The following is a 14,531-nucleotide window of genomic DNA, read 5'->3' on the forward strand; positions in this document are numbered from 1 at the left end:
GAAACCTCTTGATGCAGCGTGAGCGCCCGGTACTTGTCTGTTTCACATGGATGGGTAGCGTCTTGTCCATTGTTGTGTTTCCAGAGAAGAGAGGGGAGGTGGTGATTTTAAATTTGAATCAAGTCATCTTGTAGATTTTCCTCCCTTAAGACTCAGCCTACTTTAACTTGTCTTCCCTACTGCCCCAGGGTTATCTTTCTGAAATGCAAATGAAGCCATGCTGCTCCTGATGAATCTTTTAGCAGCTCCCGCTATTTGAGAGAATATGGACTGTGCTACTTGTCACTGTGCTCTGTGGCTTTTGCCACACACTATCCACTTACTCGGCTTTTGTGAAACTGCATCTTCATTTCTCCTCAGTCTTAGATTGTGGGATGAGACCGACACAATTCTAACCTTCAAGGTCCATGTTATCCCACCTAAGCCAATAATATCATCACTGTTTGGCCACAGAGACAAGTTTAGGAATGTACAGGGTAACCAAAATGGTCTGGGGAAGTTTCATATGGATATTTTGGAAAATGTCTCTTAACTACATCTTGGTACCAAGGCAAGACCAGACGTTAGGACAAAACAATGGAAGGCAGAGCCTGGATTTGGAGAGAGCAGGAGTCCTGGTTACTTCATTTGTTTTGTGATCCACTGACCTTGAAGAAACCCCTCCCTCCACAATTTCAGCCAACACCATCTTCTGCTTGCTTGAACCAGACATTTGTCCACTTACTTCTGCACTCATCATACATACATGTACTTTTGCAATGCTCTAATGACAGTATGGATCTAATAGCAGTGGACAGGTAGACTAAGTCTTTTTTCAATGCACAACAAGAGATGCCACTGATCCATATCTTATAAACACACTACATGGCAACGTCCACAGTGTTTCTTTTTTTTTTTTTTTTTTTTTTTTGGTTCTTTTTTTTTTTTTTCGGAGCTGGGGACTGAACCCAGGGCCTTGTGCTTCCTAGGCAAGCGCTCTACCACTGAGCTAAATCCCCAACCCCGTCCACAGTGTTTCTTACACCATTGTGTCCAGCAGCAGTTCAGTCCTGTCGTGACTGTGTGGAATCATTAGCTCTCGTGTCCTGATCGTGCTCTGCACTGTGCCACCGCTGGATGCGTGCCCTCTACCATCTCTTCTTTATCCCCCTCCCCTCAACACCTTTGCATTCTATTAAGAATCATTTCCTCCCTTCACCCACTGTGTCACATCCGGCACCATCCAGACTCCCCTAGACACTTACCAAGGCCTCCAGGACATCTCTTTGATCACAAATCCAGTTATGTCATCGCCCCTGCTACATGGGTTTTGTTTCATATTGGCCCTAAACAAATCCTAATGCTGTCTAAGAACTCAGTGCTGTTTTTCAGAGTGAGATTTGAGGGGAAGTCAAAGACCATTGGGATCAACACTCAAGTGATTGAGTATCTCCAGTTTCTGCGACTGCTCAGTGATGCTCAGAATCTTTCTGTCTGCATCTGGCCCATGATTTCCTGTGGCCCTTTCAGCTGTTATTTCAGACCTTTGCTTTTCTCTCATCTGACTCTTACCTTAATTGCTAATTCTTTGATAGGTGCACATGGAGAGTGTGCTGTAATAGATCAATGCTGGGTGTCCTTAAACATGGTGGAATATGTTAAAGGAGGCAAGTGACAGTGGACTGAGATGTAATATAACCCAATAACCCAAGAGCAAGAACTGTTTGGCAGTGTGTGTGTGTGTGTGTGTGTGTGTGTGTGTGTGTGTGTGTTGAGAGGACTTCAAGAGTTATTTCATGGTAAAGGAGATTTTCCAGTTGACGGCGAGAGAACATGAGAGCACAGTGGGGAAAAATTCATGAAAATCCAAAACACTGAGCTCTAGGGCAGGAGTGATGATTTGAATTTACTTGACCCTGGGAGTAGCACTTCTAGGAAGTGTGGCCTTGTTGGAGGAAGAGTGTCACTGTGGGGGAGGGCTTTGATACCCTCCTCTTAGCTTCCTGAAAGTCAGTCTTCTCCTGTCTGCCTTTAGACGAAGATTTAGAACGCCCAGCTCCTACTGTACCACGTCTGCCTGAACACTGCCATGCTCCTGCCTTGATCATGGATTGAGTCTCTGAACCTGTAAGCCAGCCCCAATTAAGAGCTGTCCTTGTAAGAGTTGCCTTGGTCATGGTATCTGTTCACAACAGTAAAACTTTAACCAAGACAGCAGGGGAGAAGAATGTGGCCCTCCCCACTGACCCTCTCTCTCTGCCTTCTTCTATCTCTTTCTCCCTTCCTTACTTACTTCGGAATCTACAATTCTTTTTTTTTCCCCACCCGGAATCTACAATTCTTTAGACTGTTTCCTGAGGAGTCCCCGAAAAAGACATCAGTAACTGTAGGAATGGGAGACATTCCCATACCTACATGCTGTCATAGCATACCAAGGAGTTCATAGAGGTTTCCACTCAAGTGTCGTCAGAATTCTTAACTTAGAAGCAGAAAAGAATGAATCAGTATGGAATAGAGTTGTATTTTATGAAGAAAAGGTTTTTAGGCCAGGTGTGTTGGTACATGCCTTTAATCACAGCCCTTGGAAGGCAGAGGCAGAGGGGAATCTTTGTGAGTTCCAGTCTAGCCTGGTCTATATAAGGATTCTAGGCTAGATGGGTCTACATAATGAGACTGTGTCCCAAAACACAAACTAACAAAAACAAACAAAAAACCATGGCATCAAATTGCCATCTATTTTTAGTCATAGGCTTGGGCTGTTTCTAACCTTGGTCATAAACACTTCTTTTTCTGCTGGGCAGAGATTCATGACTGATTCATGATTCATGATTTAAAGTGAGTGCTCATCTTTAAATGGGATACTGTGTTAATCCCCCTCCACCACCAAGGCGAGAACATTGCAGGAGAGGAGGGGGAAGAGCGTCAGGGCTGGAGGATAAGGAGGAATTCTGGGAAGTGTTGCCTTTTGGACATGACATGGTTGTTAACACACCCATGAACTCACAGCACCGTGGTTCCCTGCACAAGATCTTCACATGAATAAGCCAGCCCAGTCCCACCATGGATGAGAAAGTAATCTCCAGGCCTTACTGAGGAGGAGCTTTTGTTTCCTGGGTAAAGGGATCATCTTGGAGGGTTTCCCACATTTCAGTGGGTGGTCCCCCACCTACGCATATGTGGATGTTAATAACTGCACTTAGTGTCTTGTTTCAAAAAAAGACAAAAGAAGACACGAAGTTGGGAAGGAGGTATATTAGGAAGGATGGAGGGGGAGTTCCAGGTTGGGAAAGAGGAGCAGTAGCTACGATCATATTTCACTGTAAACACGTATTAAAAAAACCAAAACAACTCTGAAAAAAATTATAGAATCACCAATTTCTGAATAAAGTTCTGAGTAGAAAAAATTTTAAAAAATTAAAAAAAATCTTATGTATGTGTGCGCACAAGTCTATGTTAGTGAACGCTGCATGTGTACAGGTGCCTACAGAGGTCTGAAGAGGGCACTGGATTCCCTGGAGCTGGATTATGGGCAGTTGTGAGCTGCCTGGTGTGGGTGCTGGCAACTGAACTTGGTCCTGGGGGAAAGTAGTGAGAGTACTGAAGGGTCTGGGCCATTTCTCCAGCCCAAAGTAAAGGGTTTAACACAGGGAGAAAAAGAGGCAAGAGGGAGGAGGAGGAGGAGGAGGAGGAGGAGGAGGAGGAGGAGGAGGAGGAGGAGGAGGAGGGGGAGGAGGAAGAGGAGGGGGAGGAGGAAGAAGAAGAAGGAAAAAGAAGAAGATGATGAAGAAGAAGAGAGACAGAGACAGAGAGAAAGACAGAGAGACAGAAAGACAGAGAGGCGGAGGGACACAGAGACAGAGAGAGACACAAAGAGACAGAAACTTAGGTAGAATATTGTACATAGCGAACCATAGGTTTGCAGAATCTCAAGAGTCCTCCAAAACCCAATTTCATCCTTTGCCTACAACTCGGTCTCTGTCTTCATCTTAAATTGCTGATGTCAGAGTGTGACCTGTTCCAGATCAAGCTGGTCATTAACACGTTGAACTCCTTCCTCATTCCTCGCCCTCACCCACACTTTCTTTGATGGTTGGTGTTTAGAGACTCATGGAAGCCCTTACCACCCTGACCACCTTCTCCTGCTTCTGGAAGGCCTCCCGTACATCCATCCCACCAGTAGCTTTAACACTCAAATCCACCGACATCAATGGATGTTAAAAAAGAAAACGGTTCTCGAGCTTCTATAACGTTCAAGTGAAGTTCAAACTCTTGACATCCCATATCAGTCACGTTCCGTTAGGTAAAGAACTTGTAAGGAGAAGGGTATTTCAGAGTTTTGAGTTCACAGCCTCTGGTTCTGTCCTTGTGGGCCCAGGGTGGAGGTGACACAGGAAGCATGAGTTGGAAGGACTGGGGCACAGAGAAAGGCAGAGAGAAGACACCCGGCCAGCAACTCATGCCCTCTAACTGGGACTCACCTTCACAGTTCACACCTCGTCAGTGAAGTAACCCATGTCCAAGGGTCTGCACCCCTCTCACTAGTGCCTACAGCTTCTCAAGCTGTGAGACATTCTAATCAAGATGCCTTTAGATGTTGCTCTGGCCTTTCTCTCTAGGCTCAGTTCTCATCTTTGCTGCACTCTCTCTGCCTCTGCGAACACGAAACTTCCTCCCAGGCTTCTGTGCCAGGCTGGCTCTTGAACGTTCTGAGACTCTGATCAAGCCTTATCTTTTTATTAAATAAAGATTTCTCGATCACCCCAAACAGAAGGAGATTCCCACCCCATCCTAACTCCCCCAGCTCCCTAAGCCTGGGACTATCTGCAGGTCCACAGTGATTTCCCTGGGCCTGAGCCTTGTACAAATCAGCCAGTGGGTTCCTAATGTCTGTATCATTGCTCAAGGTGGGGAGATGTGCAGGCAGCCTTCGTCAAATGAATTAATAGTGCAGCTTATTCTACGTGCAGGCCTGGGATGACATATGACCCAGTCTTGAATACCTTCTCTAAATCATATTATAAACATATCTCTTGACATAGAATTGCAAGCAGTTTACAGAATCACTCGCCCAGTACTTCAAACCACCTAGACCTTTGTCTATTTCCTGTGGCAGAGGGCTCCGCCGGCCAAGCAGCCTTCTCAGGAGCCTCCCGTTCTCTGTGCTTAGGCTGTCTAACAGGAGGGGCCCACCTCAGTCTTTGATTTCCATTGCTTTTGTTCCGTTTAGGTGCTTAATGTTTTACACAACGGCACAGAGAAGAGTTATTGAATCTCGCTTAGCCATGCTGTTTGTGAAGCATGCTTTTGTTCTCCCCACCTCTATTTAAATCCGTCTTCAGAAGCAGCGCATGAAAAACAAATTAGAATGAAAGGAAGCCGATTCGATGAATTTCTGTTAAACTCCCTATTTCATTATGATGGATGGGGCTGAGGTCTCGCACACCCTGTTCACTGCCGTTCATGCAGCCTTTCTCTGTAGACTGTCCTCTATTAAACATACACTCCAAGTAGGATGATATGGGTTTTTTTTTTTTTGCATCTTAATGTATACAACAAACCTGTGAAGAATTAACATATGGAAACATTTGGAAAACAGAGAGGGCTGAGCTTACTGAGGGATCATGGGAGATGGGAGGGAGAGGAGTGAAGCTGGAAGAGTAAGCAGATACTGCATTTTAATAGTGGACTCCACAAACCCGGGCTTTCCTGAGGCAGTGCTGGAGTGCTGTGGGCTTTGTGCGAAGGATAACCCTGGCTGCACAGTGGAGAATGAGGGAATGAGACCATTTAGGACATTCCAATAATGGGAATCAATCACAAGGGTGGGTGAAGCCAAGGGGTGGGGTCATAGATTTAAGAAGCACCAGGCAAGGGGGAGGAACACAAAGGAGTAAGACAGGGGACCTCCAGGATGAGTGTCCATGGACGCTTCTCAGAGTGTGATCCAGTGGTCAGCTAAAGCAGCTTGCTAACAGTAGCTCATCTACAAAGTGGGGCTAAGAGTAGTAACTCTCTCATAGGAGTCTGGAGAGAATGAGGAGATAATTAGCGCTATGGTAGCCAGACTACTGGTCTACCCAGTCGTATCCACACCCTACACTTTGGAACTTCTCAATAGATGTTAACTTAGGAACGAAAGAGACCTTGCTGTTGCGGATAAGGTGAACCAAAGATTAGAGAATTATCTCTGGTTCTTCATGTGGGCCACTCTAACTCTGCAAGTTCCTAGAAGGGGGATAATCTCCTGGCTCCATCCAGAAAAAGATGTGGCCTTGGAACATGTGCTATAATTACACTGGTGGAATAAACTGCAGTTTTCTAAGGATGGCTTTGGAGGATGAAGGAAGCAGATCAAGAGCAAAGGGATGTGACTCTCCTTCAGGAAAAAGCATGGAAGTGGAGTTGCCCCTCTTGTACCCCCAGGGGATGGTATTGACAAGATCCCCATTTTACCCAGCAAGATTTTGGGCTATTAACCTGAAGAACGGCAAGATAGTAAATTTATGTCATTTGAAGCCTAGAATTTTGTAGTTGCTGTAGAAATACTGCAGAGTTAATGTGAGGGCAGAGGGCTCACATTAGCAGAGATGACACACACAACAGCCACCGAGTCACGTGAGTCAACGAGACAGGATTGAATAGAGGGTTGAGGCTTAGTGAGCATCTCAGTGGCAGCCATGTCTTAATTTGGGATATCCAGGCATCTTTTCCAGTATGGTTTCTGATATCTTGAACATAGGTGGAGATCTGGTACACATCAGCGTTGCAGAATTACCATCCTAGAGTAAATGAGTTGCATCTCTTTGCCACAGCTCATGGGTATTTAGTACTCTTTGGGTCCCTGGTTTTTTCCATATCCTTGAGGCCACAAAGACCACTTGGGTTAAAAGTAATGTCTTAATTGCGATCATCTAACCCAAGTGGATTAGATACCATTTTCCTTTCTTGTAGTCACAAAATCAAATTAGGATTTTTTCTTTTATCTTTTTTTTTCAGCAGGGCTTCTCTGTGTAGCCCAGGCTGTCCTGGAACTCACTCTGTAGACCAGGCTGGCCTTAAACGCAGAGATCCTCCTGTCTCTGCCTCCTGAGTGCTGGGATTAAAGATGTACACCACCTCCGACCAGCAAAATAGGATTTTTAATATACAGCAAGCCATGAGGGTCTTGGATCCCTGTGTCAGTAACAAGTGGCTGATTTTAGGTGGGTGCTCATGCTGAATTTTAAGACACTGAACGTCTTGCTCAACTGCCAGAAACCTTGACTATGAGTTAGTGTCTGCTTTAAAACAAAATCCTTTCATGTGATTCTGATAGTTGTAGGGGTCTAGGTCTTTGCAGGCTTAATGCTTTGTCTTGGTGGTCATAATGCACAATTGTCACATGTGATTTCTTTTTGGTCCCTGACTCCACTGACTCCAGCAACAGCACATTGCTAAATGGGGGCAGCCCTTCCCCTACCCAGGTGCTGTTTCAGACCCAGACAGGTCCCACCCTGCTGAGCTGGGTGTAAGCATTTATCTGTATATCTCACCGTAGCCTATGAGCTCTCCAGCCAGGCCAGGGATTTCCCAGTTGTGGTTCTTGCATTTGCTGGGCAAGACTGCGCACTGTGTTGGTGAGAGGGCTCAGCAGGTAAAGATTACCCACCGTGACTGCCGGGGTGAGTGACAGTTCAGATTCCACTGAAAGACGGTACACAGGGCCGCCATTGCAGTAGCGATATTTGATACATGTGGAGGCTGTGCTGGCTAGGTTTTTTATTCTATTCTATTATTTTATTTTTTTATACTATAGCAAACAGCAAGAGTCACCTTTATACACAGAGCTTCAAGATGTCTTCTAGAGCTGGAGAGCACCTCAAGACACCTCAAGTACATTGCCCAAGCCAATGAAGCGGCACAGCCAGAATCCAAAGTCACCTTTATCTGTTTTCCCAATCACCGTTCTTCCGAATATCCACATGAACAGTATTAGTTCAAAGATAAAAGGGCGAGTCTGGGAGCCATAGAATGCGCAGGTTCTCCTGTGCAACCTCCAGGTATCGCCAGGAACTTCCTAGTTCCTCCTTCTTGAGGGGTTTACTCTTCCCTGATTCAGCCAGGGTTTATCGAGTGCAGAGTTAGGCACTGGGCTGGGTGAGGGTCCTCGGCTGCTCACTTTCTAATGGGAAAAGGGAATTGTATCTAATGTATCTTTCTAATGTATCAGGAAGCAGACAGGTCTCTCCTGCTGTGTTTAATTCCCATAAAGCAGGCAGGTAACTCACTACCTGCCTGGATGCAGATTTTTGCACTCTTTGCAGCAGGACGACACCTATTTTCCCCACACCAAGCACCCCCAGCTGTAGATTAGCTGTGCAGGAAGACCCTGGGGTGTGCAGATATAAATACACTGATGCTTGATCATGGCTTAAGTTATTGTCCATCTCAGCCACCAGTGAACCCCCTGCACCATATATCAAGGGGGTATACATTTCTTCATTCATGATAAATTACCCAGAAAGGCTAGATTCCAGCAGGTTCAGCCACAATTTATTATCGGAGGCTGAAGAACAAACAGACTGTCATTTCCCAGCTGCCCAGGACACATGTTTGAATGGAGATTGGGACTCCCCGGGCTCCGCTGATCCTCCCTAGATTTCAGAACCAGACCTTCTGAGCATCTTCCTTGGACTTCCTCTCAGCAGTGAGGACATCCAAAATGAGTCGTGATTCAGCAAGATGAAGTTCACACAGACTTGGTTTGACATCTCCACGCTTCTGTCGGGGCATCTCATTTCCTGAAATGTTGATATTCGTCTCCACTCGAAACTGCAGTCCAGGCAGCTGCCCTTCTTGTGGTTTTGCCTCCCGTTTTGAGGCACTGTGCCTGACTGTTCGTTCACTTGATCATTGACTTGGCTTTGACTCTGGATGATATTTGACCAACACATTCTGTACACCAGTCCATCTGGGGATCACTAACGGGCAGAAACCTGGTTTTGATTTTCATCTTGTTTTGTGAGCCACTCTAGTTTATGCGTGAGCTTCTTATCCCCAAATCATGCTTTAGTTCAGCCATCGTTGATGACCCTGGTTTATATAGCCAACAGTTTGGAAGACCCCCTCTCCTGGTCTCAGTTGTCCTCCAGCCTACTATCTCTGGACCATGCAACATCCAGTGACAGATAATCCAGCCAGTGTGGGCTGCCCCTTGTGTCAACACAATCACTTCTAGGTAATTATTTCACGTCCAAATGAGCATCTTTTTTTTTCTCCCCATCTTAAATCACTCTACCTGCCTCATTAACTCCTATTCAGTCCCAAATACCCAACCAAACCCTCTCTGTATTTAGAGTCTCTGATTGCATTTTTCCCCCCAGACGGGAGTGAAGACTCTTACTGGAGACAAATATGGAACCCCTTACTACCCTCGATGGCAGTTGTTTTCCTGTGCCCACCCCACTAGTCTGCAGCGTTCTGAGCTCAGTAATTATAATTTGCATGTGAGGTGCACCCCTCGTCAAGGATCATATGTTAAGGACTCTGTCCTCGACTCGACAGTGAACAGTCCAGCGTTGGGAAGATGGTCGGTTCAGGAGGGCTCGGAGCTAATCTGTAGATCGGCTCATCCACGAGCTTGTAATTTGAAGGGAGTTGGTAGAGATTAATAAGTAAGGCTTTGCTGGAGGAAGCAGGCTCTGGGGACATCCATTAGGAGGATGTATTTTGTCCCTATTGAGTTCCTTCCCATTTCTACCTCCCGTCTGCCCCAAGGAAGGCCACTTTGCACTTGGCCCTGATATTCTGTCTCATCACATATCAGACTGGAAGCAACAGATACCAGTGAGAGTGGACAGAAAGATGCAAATCAGTGGGCCAAAATAAATCCTTCTTCTCTTACGTCATTTTCGCAGGCATTTGTCACAGTGCTGTAGACGTGCCTCACACCCCAGACCCCTTAACTCACAACTGTGTATGTCCCTATAACAGTGCTATATCACGTTGCTGCTTAAGCCAAACGCGTACAGCAGTATGGACGTCCTTGATGCTATATGTTTTGAAGACAGAATTAATTCTGTTAGGAGGGATGATCTGGGAAAGTGTCCCCAAATGGCAAGCTCTCATCTGACATCATCGCGAAGATTTTTATCAGGCAGAGAGATGAAGAGGTCATTTCTAACAGAGGAATTAACAGAAGCCACTTGGGGACCAGGGCGGGGTCTGGAGTGGATTAAGGGCTGAGGAAGTTGTACTAAACAAATGATAGGCCATGGTGCTCAGATTGTGGACTTGAGACTTGCCCCTGGCCACATATTCTGGATTGCTTAGATTCGGCAACTATGGAGTCCATCATGGTCGTCGTCGTTTTTTAGATTCGCAAGAGAAAGCCTGTCACATTGTAGACTGTCTTCCTCGAGGACAGAATTCTGAGACATGGCAGGAGATTTTTTTCGTCTCCGGGCTCTGCCACTGGAGGTCACTGTTGTACCATCGAAATGAGTGCGGAGCCCCGCCTGATGCCCTTTTGAAGTTGGCTTCCACCAGAAGAGAATACAATACCCTCTGGGTAGCTAGGAAGTCCCGAGGTGCAGGCTTCTCCCTGGCTTCGTGGAAAAGTGGCCTGGTGACCTGCAAAAAATGACTTCGGAAGAGCGACGTCCGTCTGGAGAGGGGCTGCGGGTGGGAGAGCGGCGCTGGGAGGGAGACGTCTGTATCCCATTAGCCTGCGTCTGGCGGGGAGGGGCTGGAGGCCCTGGCGGGTCAAGGCAACTGCTCCCCTGCTGCTTTCTGGCGGGAATCTGGTAGTGATTAGAGAAGGTTATTGTCTTGGGAGTCCAGAGTGATCGCTGGTAAAACAGCTTTGAGCGTTTCTGACCCCATCTTAGAAGGACGTCTGGAGATTGGAAGAGGCCTCTCCCACGCCTCTCCTGCTGGGCTCTGATTTTTAGAGCCACTAAGCAAAGAAAGACAAGGGAAACTGAGGCCTATTCGTTAAGCCTATCCACTCCTCAGGGCTTGCAGCCTACGCTCCAGGAGGAGCAGAGAAAAGAGCACATCCCTAGAGAGAAAACTCGTAAGCTCCATGCCTCTATGTTTCTCAGCCCCTCTTCCTGTGGAGTGAATATCATTTGGTCCGTTTGTTATGAGAAGAAACAGAGGTTTGGAACTGACATTCGAACCCTAGTCTTTTGAAATATGAAGAGAATGGACGGTAAAATGACTACTTGTGATTAGTGGCTAAGAATTCTGCCCTTGAAAACTTGGAGAAAGAGCCCTCCCTGTGCAGTCTCAACCCCACCTCAAAGCAAGCTGAGGCCAGGGTACCTTCGGTGGCACTTTTCCCCTCTTCTCTCCTTCGTCTTCTCCCCATCTCTTCTCCCGGGTTTTACTGTGTAACTCAGGTTGACCCCAACTCTTCTCTCCCCACGTGCTGGGATCTGAGGGTTGGGCTACCCCTAGATCAGAGTGACTTTCTAATAAGTCATAATCTGTTTATAGCCATTCATAAAAGCAAAGTGCTTCTGTGCACATTAGCTAATTTGGCTTCTTTCTTTTTTCTTTCTTTCTTTCTTTCTTTCTTTCTTTCTTTCTTTCTTTCTTTCTTTCTTTCTTTCTTAAAGGCTTATTTATTTAAATCAGTACACTGTAGCTCTCTTCAGACACACCAGAATTGGGCATCAGATCTCATTACAGATGGTTGTAAGCTACCATGTGGTTGCTGGGATTTGAACTCAGGACCTTTGGAAGAACCATCAGTGCTCTTAACCACTGAGCCATCTCTCCAACCCCTAACTTGGCTCTTACAGTAGCCATCTTATCCCTATCACTGTAGACAAAGAATCGGAAACGCTGGGGAATTTATTTGCCAGAGGTGCGACAGTCAACGATGAAATTCAACCTCGGATCTTTTTGCTCTAAACACGGAGTGCCCATTGCCCATCACTTATTGCTTGATGCCAGTGAGTCTCCAGGTAAATCTTGGGTGATAGAGTGATGCTGTTGTATAATCTAGTTAGCAATATACTGTACCTACATTTAGGGAGCATTTTATCTCTGGAAATGATGCTCCAACCCAGGAAGATTACACTGGAGACCCTGCCTCAATGGGATGGAAGACTTCTGAAAGTGTCCTCTGACTTCCACATGAGCACTGTGGTACATGAACACACACACACACACACACACACACACACACACACACACACACACACACCTCATGCATGCATGCAAGAATTCACATGCATGCACTATACACACACACACACACACACACACAAGCATGCTTGCACTCACATTTATTGTGTGTGTATGAGTGCCCACATGCCATGACTTTTGTGTGAGGGTCAGAGGGCAGCTTGCAACAGTCGGTTCTCTCCTTCTCCCCTGTGGCCCCTGGGTCACCATCCGACTTAGCAACAAGTGCTTTTACCTGCTGAGCCACGTAGCTAGACTCATAAAAAATTCCTAAAACTTTTTGAAAGAATGAATATCACAATTTTATTTATTTATTCATTTAATTTTGCTGGACTTTACACAGCTCTGGGGTCAATAGTAAGTAGATCATCGTCCTATACCAGAGGTACCAACCAGACTTAGAAAATAAGAACCCAGAACTCCTAGAATTTGATTTCTTAGGAGTTATTGAGACATGTATGCTAAAAAGTCATCTGTTTATCTGAAATGTAGGTTTATCTGACCGTTGTGTGCTTAAATCTGTCAATGGTAGCCTCTATCCAAAGAGAGAAAGCCAAGCCTCATGTTTTTTTTTTCCAAGCATGCTTGAGTTTTGGACATGACAATACTTTTAAAAGACAATTCGAAAAGCAAACGATCGTACCAATGATCACATTCTTCATTACAGTTTTGCCAGAAATCCTTTGAACTGTGCTAGCTTCATGGAATCCCCTCATGGAATCCTAAGGAACAAGACACCGGCGAGGCAGTTTGAAAACACAAAGGGCTTCAGGACAATTGTGAAGGAAAGCGGAACAGATCATTGTACCAACTACCCCAGGGGAAAGCACACCGTGCAAAGAAATCCCTGAGGAGGGCCGAGTGGAATACCATCCCTAGGCACACCTTTAATCAAACTTCAAAGGAAAGACAGCCCATTCCCTTTGGAAGCCATTATATAATGAAGTCAGCCCTGCTTTCAACTCCTAAACTAATTACTGCATTTATTCTTCTTACTTAATCTATTCCCAGGTATTTGGACAGAATGCTGCTCCTTATTACTTTGCTAAGACAAACAGAAACCATAAGTGGCGTTGATTTGTCCCAACTAGGTGTGCGCATGTGAATTTTAGAACTAGCATTCAGTATTTGCAAGTAGAGGAATCACCCTGTTTCTTAAATAAGACCCATTACTACACGTAGAGAAGGTTTTAAAAAACTAGAGTACATCTGAGTAGATCCAGGTCTCATAAAGAAAGAAATTATTCTGCAAAGACAAGACACATGACTCTTAAGATAAGGTCTTACTCCATGGCTCAGGGGCTAGCCTGGGACTCACTGTGTAGCCTTGACTGGTCTTGACCACGCAGCAGTCACTTGCCTCAGCTTTCTCTAAGTGCCACAATTACAGGTCCGACTTACTATATTCAACTTGGATGGCTGGGTCTTGAAGCCTTAAAGCCAAACACTGAAAAGTGGACAACATATGCATGCCATGTGTACACATAAGTGAGCTATCACCTAGCACCTGTTTGGATGGGCACTATTAAACATGTATGTAAGTGTTGAGAAGGATGTGGGGAGCAGACCCCTGTACACAGCTGACAGGATGTCTATCATTATTGCTAGTATGGAAACTCGCGTGTAAGTTCCTAAGAAATAGAACCTCTACGCGCTGTAACAACCCCTCATTTGAGTATGTAGCCAAAGGAAATGAGAAAAGCATCTTAAAGAGGTAATGGCACCCTGCTGTTCATTGTAGCAGCATCCATTAGACACTGCAATCATCAGAAAAGGTGAATGAACAGATAAATTGTGACACATACATATGAACACATACGTATTCATGTAAAGATGAAATATTATTCAGCTTTCAAAGAAGGAGGATTCCTGTCACCTATGCGATGTCACATCTATCATGAATGAACCTGGAGAACATTATATTATGGGAAATGTCAGACATAGAAAGTCAAATTCTGCACGATCCCATTTACATGCGGAAATCAAACTTGTTGAGAAGTCCCGAGTATAATGATGGCTTCCAGGGCCTGGGATTGGAAGACCAGGAGGATGTTGGTCAAAGGTCATTTATGCAGGATGAATCGGTTCTGTAGATCTAGTAGATAGCACGGTGACGATATTTATAGTAGGTAACACACACTTGGCGTTTTCTACGAGAACTGATCACAGGAGTTTTCATCAGATGTATAGAGTTAACTGAAGCAATAAACACACTAATTGGGTCTATTACGGGTAGAATTTCACAAAACACATGCACATCAAACTTCATGGTATACCTTTTAAATGTATACAAATTTCATCCATCAAATACACTTCAGCAGGGGTGAGGTTGTATTTCAGATGAAAGTCTGGTTGCTCAGCTCGCCCAAGTTCGT

General features: G+C 45.4%; 1 long non-coding RNA gene across 3 annotated transcripts in view; it reads left to right on the forward strand.

Annotated features, from left to right (window-relative positions):
- LOC102555203 (uncharacterized) overlaps nt 1-13,130 on the forward strand; it is a 30,696-nt gene extending 17,566 nt beyond the window's left edge. The window contains exons 2-4 of one of the 3 annotated variants that reach the window (XR_005488105.2): nt 7,775-9,196; nt 11,795-11,933; nt 12,824-13,130. This is a non-coding gene — a long non-coding RNA (uncharacterized LOC102555203). The remainder of the gene's footprint in view (nt 1-7,774; nt 9,197-11,794; nt 11,934-12,823) is intronic. The other 2 variants (XR_593845.4, XR_010054359.1) reach the window with 2 other exon arrangements.
- The last annotated feature ends 1,401 nt before the right edge of the window (nt 13,131-14,531 follow it).

This window comes from Rattus norvegicus, chromosome 8 (genome assembly GCF_036323735.1).
Source record: "Rattus norvegicus strain BN/NHsdMcwi chromosome 8, GRCr8, whole genome shotgun sequence".
Taxonomy (NCBI): domain Eukaryota; kingdom Metazoa; phylum Chordata; class Mammalia; order Rodentia; family Muridae; genus Rattus; species Rattus norvegicus.